The 17585-nt window shown below is 43.9% G+C and overlaps 1 long non-coding RNA gene across 1 annotated transcript in view; it reads left to right on the top strand.

The window, feature by feature from the left end:
- The first annotated feature begins 727 nt into the window (after positions 1-727).
- The window catches only part of LOC114626688, a 43967-nt gene continuing 27109 nt past the window's right edge, over positions 728-17585 (top strand). Inside the window, exons 1-2 of the long non-coding RNA XR_003712276.1 lie at positions 728-814; positions 2608-2735. This is a non-coding gene — a long non-coding RNA (uncharacterized LOC114626688). The remainder of the gene's footprint in view (positions 815-2607; positions 2736-17585) is intronic.

Here is a 17585-nt window from a genome sequence, read left to right as displayed (position 1 = left end):
CAATGGGTACAAATTAACCACTGGGATGTATAAATGTATAACACACACACACACACACACACACACACACACACACATATATATATATATCATACAGAATAACACACACTATACTGAGCATTTACTGTGGGCCAGGCACTATTCTCTTATTGAATAATTTCTAGCTGTGATTGCAGTACAGTACCCACCAGCCAACAAAAATAAGTGGTGATTTCCAACATAGAAGGCAATTGTGAACAGAGATACAGGGGTGTGAGCACCGGGCAGACTGCAGTGCAGGTAACACAGGCAGGAAGGATCAGAAAAACACTCGGACAATTATTTAATCTCCGAGGTTTTTTTTTCTCCTCATGTGTAATGCAGAGTTAAAAATAGTGCTTACTTCATTCACAGAGTGCTGAACAAATATTTGTCAACTGAATCAATGTTGAAGAAATCACCAGGGCTGTCGTCAGAATGACAGGAGTCAGTCTACCGAAAGCCCCTCACACAGTGCCTGATTAGTGAGGGAACATTGTGAATCTGGCTGGTGCACTGGTATACTTTTCTCCTGAACCCTGTAGACACAGAGACATACACAGAAGTTCTGGGACTCACCTCACAAGGAACCAGGCTACAGTGTGGCTCCCAGGAAGCTCTTGTTTGTAAAGGCAGTGACTGGACAGCCATCTCCTAGGCCTGAGTCAAAGGCTGTTTTTTTGTTTACTTCTTGTAGCAGCATCCTGGGGCAGCCAGTTCTCTGCAGCTCCCAAAATGTGTACTTGGAGGCCTGGCTATAATGAGTCTTGGCACGGAGAGGTCTCCGAAGAACCAGGTAATGTGGTCTGGAGCCGGGTGAGTCCCTACCTCTGTGCCAGCATGCTCTGCCAGCAGCTCTGCTAGAGTCCACTCACTGCCTCTCAGAAGAGAATAGCTGCCTTCTTCTAAACCGGTACCTCCCCAGGGGCATCATCAATTAGGCTAATCATTCCCTGTTCTCCTAAAACAAAGTGCACCATTGATGGGATTGATCTGAGTACAAGGACAACAGGGATACTAGAAGTTCATTCATCTTTTAGCAAGGGTTGATGTTGTGTTAATAGTAGAAGCTCAGCTCTGACACTTACCAATGGTGTGCCTTGCTCAACTTTTTCCATTCCTCTTATGACCCAGCATCTTCATCTGTACCATGGGTAATGTCATACCCACTTAAGAGGTTCTTAGGATGGCTAGGCATGTTAACACATGAAAAGTACATAAAAACATGTTTGGGCATAAGATGTGTGCAGTAAGCAGTAACTATTGCTGTTTCTGTTACGATTATTATATCTATTCCTTCTTCCCCCTGTACTATGTGCCAAGAAATTCTATTGGTTTTAAAGGAAAGAGCGCTGAACTGTATAAACACTGTCCCTGATTTTGTGAAGTTTGCATAGTTTTGAGGACGGAAGGAAACCAATAAGTAGATGAAGTTTAGAGACTCACAGACTTGATGGCATACTCTCTGACAAGTATTGTAAAACAACAACAGCAGCAGCAATCTGAGGGAAACAGTGAGAGTCATGTTGAATGTGAAGGTGGGAGGGGTGCAGAAGAAGTAATAGGGACAAGGAACTGTATTCATGATATCTTTGAAGTACAAAAAAAACACGGAACAGTCAGTCATGAGGATGGGAAAGGTCAACGTGGCTGGAGCATCAGGCAATGCCAGTAGACAGCGGCTCTCACACAGTGCCCGCTGCAGATTGTGTGCCTCCCTGACTGGTTTCTATGGCTCCTTATCTGATCGTCCCAGCAGCCGCAGATCAGATCGTGCACACACCTCACATTTCTTCTTTCTTAAGCACAAACTCTCAACCTGGAAGTTTTGATGCTTTAAAAGACAGTCTCAATAGACCTCATAGGCTTATTTTCTTTGGTTGTTATTTGACTGTATGGCAGAATTAATTTTTATTATATAAGCCATATATATTTTCCTTGGGATAATGTGGGAAATTTAAAGTTTCCTTTTACTGTCGTCTCTTGATTCCATTTCTAATTCTGCTTCTCAGAGTTAATAGTGTATGACTTACACTATTAACTAATCTTTTGTGAATTACACACTCATACATTAAATTCTTTTTTAAGACAGGGTTTTATGTAGCCCAGGTTAACCTTAACTCACTGAGTGGCAAACCCTGGCCTTGAAATTCTGATCCTCCTGCCTCCACAGTCCTGGAATAATAGGTGTATGCTCCCATGTCTGGTTATTATAAACACAGCTAGTGTATATACCTCTAGAAAATACATAGACTTTGTTAATAAATACAAGCTAAACTTTTTAGTAGTATTTGTTCAGTGACTTTTTTCTTTCCATCAAGTAGCTTCCATGTTAGTGTATAGGGACTTACATTAATTTTTAAAATTGCAGCATAGTTTCTGATTAGTTTTCCTAGTGCGGAACAGTTGTTGTTGTTTGGATCTTGAATGTTCTCAAAGAATCTGTGTTTTGAAGGATTGTTCCTTATGAGGGTAGTGGGAACCCTAGAAGGTGGCTTAGTAAGAGGAACTTACTAAGTCACGAGTGGTGTGCCCTAAGGGGAGATTCTGCATGCTTTTTGACTCTCTCTTTCTCCTTTTGCTTTCCAGCCTCCATGATGTGAACAAACCTCCTCACCCTGACATCCTGCTCTCCCGCTGACCCAAAGTAGCAGCTGAGCTAAGCAATGATGGGTGGAAGACTCTGAAACCATGGGTTCTCATAACCTTTCCTCTTTGTAAGTAGATTGTGTCAGATGTTTTGTCATGGTGACAAAAAGCTGAAATGCTACTTAAGATACTTTTAAGTGCTTGATATGAGAAGTAACTCAGCAACACACATTGTCACCAGTCAGGGTTCAGTCTAACCAGTAACAGGGAAGTAACTCAGCAAAGCACCTTGTCACCAGTCAGGGCCCAGCCTACCAGTAACAGGGAAGCCAATTATAGGTGTGCTCATCGAGAGATTGAAATCCTGCAGGAAAATGATGCAATCCATAGACTCTGACATACAGGGCGAGTACCTGAACATCTGGAGGACCCAGGACAAACCTGTATGAACAAGGCCCAGAAGGAAGGGGTCTGCACTGGGAGCTGGGACCACAGAAGGAAGGTCTGGGAGAAAAGGAGATTGACTCATCCGTTTCTCCTTTCCTGTCCTCTGCAGTGCTTTAGGCTTTGGCTCATAGAACCTCAGATCTGGCAGTATTCTTTCCATTTCCATTTTACTGAATACTTACAAGAATATTGGTGTTTGTTCTTTTTTGGATAGTCTGGTTGAATTCTGTGATTAATTCATCTAGCCCTGGGCTCTTTTAAATTAGGAGATTTAAAATGACCATTCTTAACTTGTTGGATGATATGGATTTATTTAGAATATTTATTTCATCATGATTTAGCTTTGGTAAGCCATATGCATCTAGAAATTTATCTATTCATTTTAGATTTTTCCAGTTTAGTTCAATAGAGGTTTTAAAATGGGTCCTTAAGATTCTTCGAATTTCTTCAGTGTCTATTGTAATGTCTCCCTTCTCATCTCTGATTTTATTAACTTGGCTCCTCTCTCTTTTTCTGGTTAATTTGGCCAGTGATTTGTTGGTCCTGTTAATCTTTTTAAAGAACCAATTCTTCATTTCATTAATTCTTTGTGTCTGCACATATAAACTCACAGTAGTTATAATAGCGTGCACAAAGTCCCAGGCAAGCTCAGGCCAAGCCAAGCCCAGGATGGAGAGAGGAGGTGGACAGGAAGTCCCACCCCTAGCAGAGGAGGTATTGGCAGTTGGGAGCACAATTGATGGGTATATTGATGGGTGAAATGAAAGAAAAGAGGACACAAAGTTGAGGAAGGGGGAAGGAAAGTAGGTCTGGGAGGAGTTAGGAGCAGAGATGAGAACTCGTTATATGGAATTAAAAAAAAGAAAAAGAAAAAAAGGAAAAGTAGAACCAGAAAAAGGTACATGGCTAAACTAGTCATTCTCAAATTCATTAAATTAAAAGAATATTGCAAGCAAAAATAAAACAAACCCAACTCTAGTAGATTTGGCCACCCTTTAGTCCCTTCTATTTCAGGCTATGTGGGGAGGATCTGGGGAAGAAGACCATGGGCTGAGTTGTAGATATATGCTACATGGTTCCTGAAAAGTTGGATACTTCTCAAAGCCATGAAGAAGGCATGAAAAATACCTAGAACTAGAGGATGTGGGGGACCTGGGCTAGGGGGTTTCAATTCAATTTACTTATGACCAACATAGATTACAATGTCTATGTAAAATTGACATCCAAATCAGCATGAGTATGGTATTTGGAAATGGTGGCTTTGGGAGGGATTGGGATCAGATGAACTCATGAAGGTGTTAACTCCGGGTTGTATTCATGACTTTGTAGGGATAAGAGAGACTGAGGCTAGCGCGTTTGCTAGCGTGATGATGTGTGTCATGCTAGGACTCAGAAGAAAGCCCTCAGAAGATGCTGAGCAGATGTTGGCCTTGTGCTCTTGGACTCCAAACCTCTAGAACTATGAGCTAAACCAAAACCAAATCTCAAAACAAATAAACACCGGTCTCTATCCTTTATAGATTACCCACTCTATATTGTTCTGTTATAGCAGCAGGAAATGAACGAAGACAGTGAGAGGACTTAGGCAAAGGCACACGCATTTCATGGCCAAAGCTTTCCTCTATTACAGAAGAAAGGGTCTATAAGATCAGTGTTCCCCCACAAAGGTGTGTGGGGTGGCTTCGGGGAATAACATGGCAAACTTTCTGTTGCAGCCACAATTTTAAGTCAGTTCTTCATCAAGCCAAAAAAAAAAATCTCAGTTTGATGCTAATACTTTTAATCATTCTTTAAAACATGCTCATCTTCCCTTTTATTAAAATTGGAGCAGACTCTATGCTGGAAGTTTCCAGTAGGTGATAATGCTTAGGCGAATTCAATGTGATTGCCTTTATACTGTTTTTATACCTTCCAGTTTTGACAAGCTACACTCATCTTACATTTGCAAGGTTGTAACAGCTCAGAGAAGCTGTGATTTCAGCAGCTCAATAAAACCCCCCTACTTTTTCTTGCTCATGGCAAGTGTGCTGAAGTCAGTGTAACCCTATAGGCTTTAGAAAGTCTAAGACATTGCTTGCCGAACTTCCCTTTCATTTGAATTCTGTGGAGGTCTCCTTCATACAGAGGATGGTAGACCTCACCTCTACGGCTTCTGACTCTGTGGGTCTGGGGAAAAGGCAGAGACCGAATCCCCAGTGATGCTCCTGCTGCTGGTCTGGAAATCACTGTCAGAAAACAGCTCACAGGCAGCTCTTCTCATGGCTCAGTGATGTAGACTCAAGGGGAATTCTTAAGCATCATCCCTTGGATTGTCTCCATGTTGGAAGAAGTGCTGGTGCCCTGCCTGCAGAAGGGACACACATTAGTTCTTCCTACAACGTACCCAGCAGAACCATTCCAAGGAACCACCCAACTCAAGGCAGTGTGTGGAGCAGAAGGCAGAGGGATGTGTGAGCCTCTCATGTACCCAGACAGAAAGGAGGGAGGAGAAGGATGAGTACCAGACATCTAGATTAGAAGTCTAATCTACATCCAGACATTTAAATAAATCACTCTTAGCCACTGAAAAAGTCATTTAAAAAAAATCTCCTGAAGCAAAATGTCATATAGAGGAAAAATTCAAAGTAAGGAGTGACAAAGAGGGCTGTATTTATGGCCAAAGCAGAGGAGCCATATGAGAGATCCAAGTCCTAATTAGCTGTCATATTGGTGCCAAAGACTATAGCAACCACACCGCCGAGACCCTCGAGCCCATTTCTTTCCTGCCTGAGCTGGTCTCATATCTCCTGTGCTGCTCTGCTCAGAAACTCCATATCCACCACAGAGCCTCAGGTATCCATCTTAAGACTTAGTAGGGGAAAAAGAAAAGCGAAAGGATTATATAATGCTTTTTGTCCCTTTAGAAAATACCCAAACAACTTGATCCCAGGTCGTGGTCTCTTGATGACTCCCAGTATCCTTTATAGTCCTTTACAGCTCCATGGGTCCCCAAATGTGATATGTGGCCACTATTCAGACAGCAGAGGTTTGTGTGTTTGGGGAAGGTTCTGATTCAAGAAGTTTTATAATGCAGTGAGAACATGTGAGGTAGCAGTTGGGGATGATGAGGAGGAAGGGAGAAGGAGACGAAGGAGAAGAAGGTGAAACGCTAGCGCTTGCTATCTGTGCTTCCTATTTTCTTTCAATTTCTTACTGTTTTAAAATAAGCGAGTGCTTTGGAGCAATGTCTGCCGAGCAGCATCGAAAGGCAGCTTTACAGAGAATGAGTTGTTGGGCTCAAAGCGCTACAGTCTGCTTTTGGCTCCAAACCACTGGGAAGAGGAGATGGGAAGAAGGGACGGTTGGCTGGAGCGGTGGGTAACGGAAAGAGCTCTGCTCAAGATGGGGCATGCATGGAGAATCTGGCTGTGTGCCTAGTTATATTTCAGGGCAAATAATTTGTCATTTATTTCTCTGCACCATCCAATGCATTAGAAAGAATTATATATTATTAAAGAAGTAAAAAAGCCATGGGAATAATTTTTTAGCCCGTGTGCCTGGTGTATTAGTCTGCTGTTGCTGCTGTAACGTATTAGTGCCAACTAATGGCTTTCAAAGGCATGAACATGTTGCATCTTGGTAGGTCATAGATCTCAATAGACTAACATCAAGATTTTGGCACTGAATTTTTTTCTAGAGCCTACAGTATTCCAGGTTCAAGGCTGCATTTCCATCTTTGAAGCCTGCAGTATGGCAGAATCCTTGTATCATATTCCTCCTCTTATAGCTCCTTCTTCCAATTTGGAGGGTTCCTGTGATTGCATAAAGCCACACAGATAATCCAAGCAACTTTCTCTAGCTTAAGGCCAGCTAACTGACAATTTAATTCTCCTTGAACGTGTATAACGTCGTAGACATAGGGCATAGATACTTCTGAGTGATGTTTGATCTTGTACATTTAGAACCTCAAAGACTGTTCATAGCTTATCTGAGAGCAGAGCTAGAAACGCATTTAAAGTTCAGTATCCTTTCCTCTCCAGCGCATCACTTTAAGACATGAAAACAGTTAAAACATGAGGTAGGTGGGTTGGGTTGATATCTGCATTCAAGATCAATCTCATCTTTACCAGCTGTAGAAATCTGGGGAAATTACATAAACTCTGTGAATCTCGGGCTCCTGACCCTTAAATGCGGATAATCAGTAACACCTCCAGATGAAAGATGAAGTATAAAAACAACGAAAAATGCTTAGCCCACTTCCGGGACACAATCCCTATAACTGATATGGGAAATAGCATGCTTAGTTTGTGTGCTGGGCAGCTTTATTGTCAGCTTGATGCAAGCTAAAATCAAGCGGGAAGAGAAAACATTAACTGAGGAATTGCTTCTACCAGATGCTTACAGGCAAGTCTGTGGAGGTATTTTCTTGATTAATGATTGATGTGGGACAACCCAGGTCATTGTGAGTGGGTGCCACCCCTGGCAGGTGGTCCTGTGTGCAGGGGGGGGGGTCAGTCAGTAGGCAGCACTCTTCCTCAGCTTCAGTTCCTACCTCCAAGTTCCTATCTTGAGTTCCCACCCCTACTTCTCTTAAGGTAGACTATAAACCATATGGTGTAATTAACTCTGTTCCCTCCCAAGTCACTTTTGGTCACAGTCTTTACCACACCAATAGAAAACAGACTACAACAGGCCTCCTAAGACTTCTGTGGACAGCAGGCCTGGTGCTAGAGTCACTTGACAGATGGGGATACTGAAGCTCAGAGAGTTAATTGGGGTCGTTGAGACAGCACATTGGTACACTGGGCCAGTGACAAGCTCTGGGATTCCTTAAGCTACAGTGCCCCAGCACTGTTAACTTTCAACTTAACTGATGTGAGAGAGAAAGTCTTGTTAATGTTTGTAGAAGTCTTACAGCCCTCATGCTCCAAATGTTGGGCTAAGCTCCTGATGTAAGATGTTCTGAGGTTAAGTTCACTGGCTTCTCCCTTGAACAAAACTGCTGTGGCTCACCACTGTGGCCATATTCTTTCCTAAGATTTAAAGCAGTCATTCAATAATTCTGTCCACAGATTCATGCCTAAGGCTTCTGTATATTGTCTGAGTGTGAGTTTGAGTAAAAAAAAATACTGTAAAGAATTGTATAGATACAGTTCCTGTTAGTAGGGTTATGTCTTTTAGGCAAAGCAATATGCCTTTCCTTGACCATTTATTTATTTAACAGTAATTACTAATGTTTTGAGTAGAGAAGTTGGTATGTCAAGGACGGTTAAAGCTCTTAAAGTACTTCAGAGGACCTGAGATGTAACATCCCTTCTTCTTGTCCAAATTTAGCACTAACAGGAGAGAGAAAAGTCAGCTGAAGGTCAACATGTCTGAATAATTACTGATTAAAGCTGCCTAGTGTGGAGCCAAATGGCTTGCAAATGCTTCTAATCCACTTCTGGAAGGCAAAAACATCAGAGGAGGTCAGAACTAGTCAGCATAGCTCTGATGAACATAAGCCAGGAAGTGGCCTCCTTTGTTGTAGTAGCCCATCCTTGGAGAAGAGAAGGTAAGGATGGAACCTCCTCCCCTAAACTGACCAATCAGATAAGGCCTCTTTCTCCTCTGAGGAGGACTTTTGAGGGAAAGACATCAAGTGCTTCCCTAAAGCATCCTGGTGAGTTTCTTCCATGTAGAAACATCTGCAAGCTGTAGAAAGTCTCTCTCTGAAGAGTGGACACGGAGGACCTACCCAGCTGCTGGCTCCACCACGTCTACACAGGTGTAGAGATAGATCTGCCTGATGTTCCCTGAATCCCTGCAGTGTCTCGGGCATATGACATCAGGAATGGCTAGGCCACAGTGATCCCTAGATGGAGGGAAAAAAAACAGAATTGGTTTTATTCACTTCTCTCTGGACTGTTCAGTCTACCATGTGGGAAGCCTGTATAGTACTGGAGATTACTAGAATCTGGACACACTACCTCAGGAATGGTTGTTTGTGAAGGGAAATGATTGAAACACGTTGGAATACAGTCTAGCCTGCAGATTGGTCTCCGATGCTGGTGTAGGCAGGATTAGAAGTAGACACAAAAATGGGGCTGGGGACATAGGATGTTTTTAGTGCTCAATATCTATAAAAGGAAAAGGAAGGATGCAGGACAGGAAGGAGTAAGAAGACAAAGCAAGCCTGAAGGGCTCTCTGACAACCTGGTGGGACCTTACTGTCACTGTAGAGGGTCAGTGTGGCCCGGCCATTCTTAATGTCATATGCCCCGGGCACTGCAGGGATTCAGGAAAGATCAGGCAGAGCTCTACAGCTGTGTAGACACGGTGGAGCCAGCAGCTGGTTAGGTCCTCCGTGTCCCATGCAGACTCTCCACTCTCAGCGGTCATTCATGTGTTTGCTCTTCCTCCACCACTGGCTACCTTCTTGACATGTTAGCCATGCCCAGTTGCTCCAGGCTGGGCAGATACTTCCCACTGCATCAGTAGAACATTCTTTCTACCTTGTCAAATGATATCAAGTCTTCTGTGGACAGAACTCTCCTGTCTGCACTTGGCCTCAGCGTGTCCACAAGCTTATGACCTGTTCACTTTTGCACCTAGAGTATCTAGTAAGAGCCTGGTATGTGGTAGGTGACTGGCAGGTGGCTATCCTAGCACCTGTACAACTGGGACATGTCCACCTCCAATACACATTTAAGTGGATGCTTTTGTGTAAGTGATACAGGCACTCCCAGACATTAGTGCCTTGTTCTGTGTCATATCCTTCAGGGTACCCAGACTAGAATCTCATACTCACATGCACTTTCTCAGGAAATACTTTTTTTTTTTTTAAAAAAATTGTATTAAATCAAAACTTATCTTACTCTGGCCAAAAAATACTCAACACAGGATCTGGAAGCAGAGGGGAAAATCAAGCAAATATTCCAGGCACAGGGACAAATGAGGTCTCAGAAGGTACTGGAAATGATTTCTTAGGAAAGGAAACAAACACGGTAGATACCCTTCTGGATTTTTTCTTTTTTTAAAAAAAAATCTATTCCAGGGAGGAATTACTCAGAGCTCTATAAAGATAAGTTAGTCTGTGACTATTAGATCTTTAAGACCTTAAGGAGGATGAGGTAGAGATGGACAGGAAGAAAGACAAATCATGGGCTGATGACACTCCCATTCAGGTCCAGGTATGAAAGCTATTCCTCTATGAGGCTTAGGAAGCACCAAGGAGGCAAAGTCTACCAGCCTCCTCCTTCTCCTCGCTCCTCCCTCAGACGGTTGAAAACAAATGTCCTTCAGTCATTGGCTGGGCCTCAAAGGCAACAGGGAGGTAAGATCTGATGTGCCAAAGAGAATTGGGGGCTTCAAACAAGCCAAACAGGAAAAGGAAAGGCCCCTTCAATTGTTCAGAGCTGAAGAGGAAGACGAAGGCAATATCATCTTTCATCAGCCACTCCCTGTGGTGGGGATGAACTTTCCTATGCTTCTCTGAGCTCGCAGTGAAAAGCTGCTTCCTTCTCCATCGAAAGCTTGAAATCAGATGGTAGCTTTGACTTGACTAGGAATCTCTGGGACCAAGTCAGAGTCACAGCCATTCATTTGGTAACTCTTGTCTCCTTTGGTTAATATGTGATAGAGATTTCTTAGACTTTCTTTTTTCATTTAACTTTAGAGGATAAACAAATTTGAAGGAGTCTTTTGTGAGGGTTGCAAGAGGTGTCTATGTGACAGGTCTTTCCTGCCCCCAACGAGCCAGTAGCCTTTTGGCAAGATGGATCAGTGACAATGGTTGCACTATGGAGAGCTTACTATAGTCTGGTTATTTTCGTATCTCTTCCTTCCTTGTAAAGACACCATAAGATGTTGCTGATGATCTCCCTCTGTACCCAGGAGGAAGCTGAAGCTCAGGAACTGTGGTTTCCTAGTAAAAATCACCACTGGAAGTAAAGTGGCAGAGCAGAGACACAGCCTCAAGCATGTCAACTCTGAGGCGATAATTCTCATCTCGGGTGATCCTGCTCCCTTACCCACTCTTCCAGAGAACATTGACAATATTTGTGGATGTTTGGGTTGTCACAGTGGGGTTGAGTGGGGATAGAGATCAGGGATGCTGTTGAACGTACAATGCACAGGGCAGCCCTTCCTAACACCAAGTAATACTAGTCCTAACATGGCAGAGGCACTGAGGGTCAGAAATACAGTTGAAGCCATCTCTCTGTGGACGTGGGTGGCTGTTCTGACTTCTTCAGCTTACTGTCACTCACCTGAGCTCCTGAGTGTCATATTCACAGGACTCATTGTCTCTTGGATTTCATTTGTTTTCTTTTGATTTCAGTTGTTAGCAGTCACTCATATTCTAAGCTGTTTGTGGGTAAAGGTTTCGCCTCTCCATCCCAAACTCCTCTTCAGTACCTGGAAAACAGCGAGCATTCAATGGATTTTTGTTAAATTGGTGAATTGGCAAATGGACATGGAGAAGATACAAACCCCATAAAATCACAAAAGCAAAGTGGCCGCCAGCACAGAAGTGAGTTCTGCTTCTGTCTGAGTCTAAATCCTCTGTTCTTGGCCCTGTGTCATGGAGTTGTTATGAGGTATTGGATTGAGAACCAGTCTGTACTCTGTATGAGCTCAGAGCCCAGCACAGGGGAGAGAAAGTGAGTGTCAGGGTGTGGTGCCAAATTCAGACTGGGAAAGAAATTAGGAGCAAAAAAAGGATGGGAGGAACTTGGGTTGTGCTGAGGCCTGGTGCATGAAGACCATGAGAGAATGCAGTGGAGAGTTGCCCAGATATTAAAAGAACAGCTTAACATGTCTACAGTCAATCTTTCTCTCCTTTTAGCAAAGATGGTCAGTAGGACATTTATCTTTTCCTAGTCCCCAGGGACTTTGGATCTCTTACAGTCTCCAAAAATGTTTGGCTAGTGGCTGGACAAATGTACATTCAAGATCTAGAAGTACCCTAAAGTCAAGTACCTGGCTGGCATTGGCTCCATCTGTCAGTTTCTGGCTCTGGTAGGAACAGTGACTGAATGTGGGAGAAAATGTCCATGGGCTCAAGGCTGGAGCAGCTGCAGGGAGGGTAGGGAGGGCAGGGTGGGGAGAGAGGTGAAGGAGATGTGAGTGAGTGAAGAAGCTGAGAGGAATGTGGCAAAAGAGAGAGAGAGGATGAAGAAGAGAGGAAGGGAAAAGAGAAGAGAGGATAAGACAGAGGGAAGAAAGAAATGAGGTTAATAGTAAAAATAGAAAGTATTTTTGAACATTTATCACTACGAATCATGCAGAAGCTTTTTTAAAAATGAAATATTACATACAATATTAAATTTAGTTTTCATACTGAAAATATCCCTATGGGTCATTGTATCTTCTATGGGGCATTTATTTTCATGGTCTTTTAAAAAAATATTTATTTTTAATTCTATGTGTATGTTTATGTATGGGTTTGTGCTTGTGTGAATGCAGGTGACCATGGATTCCAGAAGATGCTGGTGGGTATCTTAGGGGTGGAGTTACAGTCAGTTGTGAGCTACCTGACACAGATGTTGAACTGAACTCAAGTTCTCTATGAAAGCAGCAACCTGCTCTCAATCACTGAACCATCTCTCCAACCCCTCTCCGGTCTTTTTATAGGTACGCAATTTCCCAAGGCACATAGATTTTAAACCAACCTAAAGCCACACAGGTAACACGTGGATTCAGATTTGAGAAAACAGCAGGGATGGGAACTGTTTCTTTGGATAGGAGTGGAAAGAGGATGTGGAGTAAAAAGAGGTGGGAGAGTGGGAAGAAGGGTAGGGCTGGGTGATGCCTGGGGGTCTATCAGAACACATTTAAGTTCTTAGATACTTGGAGGTAGAGGAAGACATCTGGAAGGAGACAGGAGTGACAAGTGGCTCACTTGGGGGTTTTGGGGCAGCTCAGGGAAGGCTGCTTGTCTGAATGGACTTTGCAGAGATTGTGACACTGTGGTCCTAAGAGTATTGTAAAGCCACTGATAGATAGTTGTCTTTCCATCTTCAAATGAAACATACAGGAACCATGGAGATGATCCAACAACTCTTATTTCAGTATGCTTTGGGGCAAGGAAAAGAAAGAAACAAAATGAGGAAGTTATTAATATAAATAGAAGTGCTTCCTGAACATGTTAAGTCTGCAGGTCACATCTCACATTGTATTTCTGTCCTATACAGACAGTTGTAGCTGCCAGAGCCTCTGCTTCAGGAAGAAGGAAAATGTTTTAGAAAGAGAAGTCCAATCAGTAAAGACCTAAGGTTATGGCTTGGGACTTCTTCAGTTGTTAGTTTTTTCCTGAGGATTGAAAGTCAAGGCCAATGTTTTCTAAATGAAATTATTGTTTCTTTCAAATTCACTTCCCAGAATGAAAAGTCCTGCATAACAAGACTGTGGCCTATTAATCATGAGGAGAAGATTAATGCTAGCATCAGTCATGTGCTTATGCCAAATGTTCCTATAATAATTGTTTATAAAAGAGCTTATTTAAGAAAATGTTGGTTGCCAAAAGAGTAGTATATGTCCTCACAGGAGTAAATTAATAGAAGCAAACAGCAATGTCCTTGGAATCTCTTAGATAAATATGTATGTACATATTATTCCCTTAGTCTCCATCATGCCTTGAGGTGACAGCCTTGATTGTCGTTGAAAGCCAACTCTGAAGACATTGCATCTTACTTTCTGTGTCTTGGTTGCCATTCCATCTTCCAACATCAGCTCTTGTGAATCTTACTTTTCTACTGGATTCTATCCATACTCCCATAGAGGACAAGCTCCCAAGGGCTGATCCTGGTGTTTCTTGATTGTTACTATGTCTATAGCATGTTGTTTGAGTCACAGTAGGCCCACAATAAATATTAATTGGAAGAATAAATGCATGGAGTCCCGAGCAACGAAAGACAGGTAGGCTAGCCTTGTTGATGCAATCCATTTGCATTCCCAGCCCTAGAGAATGGAAGCCAGGAAGGTCTGCCTGAATGGACTCAAGGAGTACCAGAGGTGTCCCTTCACAAAGCATATACTTTTAATAGAAAGAGTTTGCCTGTCTGTTGAGAAAACATTACATCTAGCTGGGGTGGGGCAGTGGGTGATAAAGGTAATGTGTAGTCTCCATATATGAGCATTCCATGGTCCTTCTGTGTGATCATAGTCCTTACTGATAGACACCTTACCACCAAGGGCTGCAAGTAATAATAGCAAGTCTAGCAGGTATGAAGCAAATGATTTACCCATGCTAACTCAGTTAATTATTATAACTACCCCATGAGGTAGGACCTTTCTGCAGATGAATTTGGTGCACAGAACATCATGTGGATGGTTATTGATGGGAGCTTTTAGGCTTCCTGTGGGGAAAATTTAAGAAGGCCGCCACAGCAGAGGGGCTTCCGCCGCCGTGGCGGGTCCCACATTAGGGAGGGAGTCCTATGGTTCCAGCGCCCTGAGGGGCTTGGCACAGTCCCACATCTCCTCCCTTTACTTTTTTTAAAAAAGGGGGGGTCACTGTAAAAATTTTGGATGAGGAAGTCGAAAGAAAGCACTATGTAGACCAGAGGTATTAGCATAATTACGTCACAGGGTAAGGGGGAGTTGGGGGGTAGGGAAGGTAAGGGATCATTGAATCAATTGAATTTAGGTGGTACAGTTTGAGGGTAGTAATATCTGACTAATCTAGATAGACATTACATTTTCCTCACTAACATGTAACTTTAGTTATTTGACTTTGGCAAAAGAGTTCATTTGTAGCTGGAAGGTCTGAATCTGTCCACAGGACTCAGCATCTCTGGATCTTGGCATGTGTCTCTGGATCTCAGCATGTCTCTGGAATCTGTAGTCAGGCGGTGTGGCTGTAAGAAGACAGCACGGCATCCTAGGCAGGTTCCAGGAGGCTCTATAAGTCTCTGTTGGACTTGTGGGAGCACCTGTAGAATAATCACAACAGAGAAGTGGCACCCCAGCAGAGGGATGTCTGTAAAGGGGTAGCAAGCATTAGGCTACTTGGGATCAGGTACATCATGGTGTGTTGTTGAGATCCTAGAAAGCAAAGGTGTTTGAAGAAATTTCAGTTTTAGAAGTCACCTTTGAGTCTGTTTTAGCTGACTGTGGAAGAAAATCATATTAATTATGTAGGCAGCAACAGTTTGTCTGTAAAAGGAAACTAGTTGTTAATTAATAGCTGAAAGATGTTGATCAGCTTCTTGCTTTAACCTGTGGGAGTAAATTTAGATGACTTTCACACCTTGAAGAAATTTTAAAAGTTGAAAAAAATTGTTGAGAATATATCATGAGTGAAAAGGAGACATTTAAACAAAAAGCAAAAAATTTTGGGTTGAAAAGCACAAACACTGTTGTTCTAGGCATTCCTGTTAGGGGAAAAGGCATTAATGGCAGATTTAGAAGTAGTGGAGGAAAGGCCTGTTCCGCCATGTGGTGGTTTGGGTTACCACCTGGTGGCTGGATGTTCTAGCAGAGAGGCCAAGGAATTCCCCCTGTTGTTTTTCTTAGAGAAAAGAAAGGCTAACTTTGAAGAAAAGTTTAAAGCGAAAAACATAGAAGTTTCTTAACAGAGTCAGAGGGAGTGAAAGGCTGTGTGAGACTGAGCTATGGCAGAGAGACACCTAGAGGTTGAGAAAGAAATTGTAAGTTAAACAAAGGCGAAGGGGCGCAGATCGAGTCTCAGACTCTCTGCTAACAGGCAAGCCAGCTGGGCAATAGCTGGCCGCAAATGACTTAGAAGGGGACTAGTGGGGAAGGGGCAAACAGAGAGCCAGCCCTGTTTTTACAGGCAAGTCAGCTGGGCTGTAACCAGCCGGCTGCAAATGGCGGGGAGTGGGGGAATTTTAGTGTGAAAAGTTAACCCCTGGGGGAGGGGCAAACCTCTTGGCAGGCAGAGCGCAGGAGATTTTTTGGGGGGAGGGGTAAAGAATGGCGATTAAGGGGTCTCCGCCATTTTGTAGCGAACACGTGGAGAAGAGGGAGAGAGAGATCTAGTCTTTTGAGTCAGGCAGGAGCTAGTGGTAGTTAAGATTTAGAAAACATTGGCCCGAAACACGTGAAGAGAGAAAGAGGGAGAAAGGATAGAGAGAGAGCCGGCTAGTCTTAGGGACTAGGCTGGAGTTACTCATGGTTCCATGGAGAGGGTCTTGGCGGGTGCCAGCAGGGGGTACTCTTGGAGCTGGCTTTGTCCGGATCCTCTATCATCTGTAGGGAACGATGTAGGCCCATGCGTGGGCAAGCGTGGGCGTGAATCTCTGTTGTGTTGTGTGTCCGTGTGTCTGCTGTGATGCAGTAGGTCAGCAGAGCAGGAGCACACGGGATCTTGGCTGAGTTTATTCCCTGCCCAGCATGGGGAATTTTCACTCAGGCTCCACGGGTGTGCAGAGCTCTTGGGGCATGTGGGCTTGTGTTGGACAACCCACTGCCGAGAAAATGAAAGGGGTTGGGGATCCTCTGTGCTCTGGGGCAGCCAGGGACTGGTAGGTCTCAAGCCCTTGGCTTGGAGGGCTAAGACGGGGCATGTGGGCTCACGTCGGACAGCCCACAGCTGAGAAGAGGAGAGGGATAGGGGAAGAAGAAAGAGGCCCTAGCAGTGCCCGTGGGAGAGACTGTACTTGCTTAGCAGACTTGGTGGCCTGGCCAGCTTGTTTGGAGATGTGGGTCCTCGTGGCTGGAATGCAGAGATCCTCTAAGTGAGAGATTAAGGAGCTGTAGCTTTAGTCAGCATGGGAGAAGCGCGGAATCTTCACTGAGTCGATTCTTCACAGCACCGGACAAGCAGGGCGGGAAGTTCGGCTGTGTTCTGTAGCAGACTGGGGTGGCCCAGTCTTTGAAGTCCATGGGTGTCTGTGCCCCACATTGGATGCGCCAAAATGTGGGGAAAATTTAAGAAGGCCGCTGTGGTGGGTCCCACATTAGGGAGGGAGTCCTATGGTTCCAGCGGCCTGAGGGCCTTGGCGGTGGCAGGCCCCAGTAACACAAGGAAGTCCTTGGTTCCAAAAAGGTTTATTGTCATGGTGGATAATAGATGGATCTAGGCGTACCCCCAAAAAACTCAGGGCAGTCCCGAGTTATATAGGGAGGGAGAAAGGAGGAGGATTGGGGGAGGACCTGGGGGAGGCATGTTTAACTTGCTCTGCCCTCTGGCCTTCATTAGTATGTAAATCCCTAGGGCCTGAGGCCTATAGCCAGGCCTATGTGACTCTATGGAGACCTTGACTGCTTTTCAGGATCCTGGATGATGGGGGGGACCGAACTCCTGTCAGTTCTCGCGCAGAATTCCACACAGAATCTCAGGGTTCTAGGCACCTGCTCAACCATGACCCAGGATACCCTTACGCAGTCCCACAGCTTCCCAATGGATGGAGGGCAGGGGAAGACTTCTTGAAGGCAAGGAAGAGGATCAGGCAAGAGCCTGCCCTCTCTCACTTCTGGGTCTGTATCAGCACTCAATTAAATGTTGTGTACCTTGGGCTGCTGCAAAAATTAATAGAAGGAAGGTTATTTGTTTGTTTGTTTGTTTTCTTTCTGGGATTACAAATAAAAACTGGTGTTTTTGTTCT

The sequence above is a fragment of the Grammomys surdaster genome, unplaced genomic scaffold (genome assembly GCF_004785775.1).
Source record: "Grammomys surdaster isolate TR1022 unplaced genomic scaffold, NIH_TR_1.0 239, whole genome shotgun sequence".
Lineage (NCBI taxonomy): Eukaryota > Metazoa > Chordata > Mammalia > Rodentia > Muridae > Grammomys > Grammomys surdaster.
This window is presented reverse-complemented; position numbering and strand designations above follow the sequence as displayed.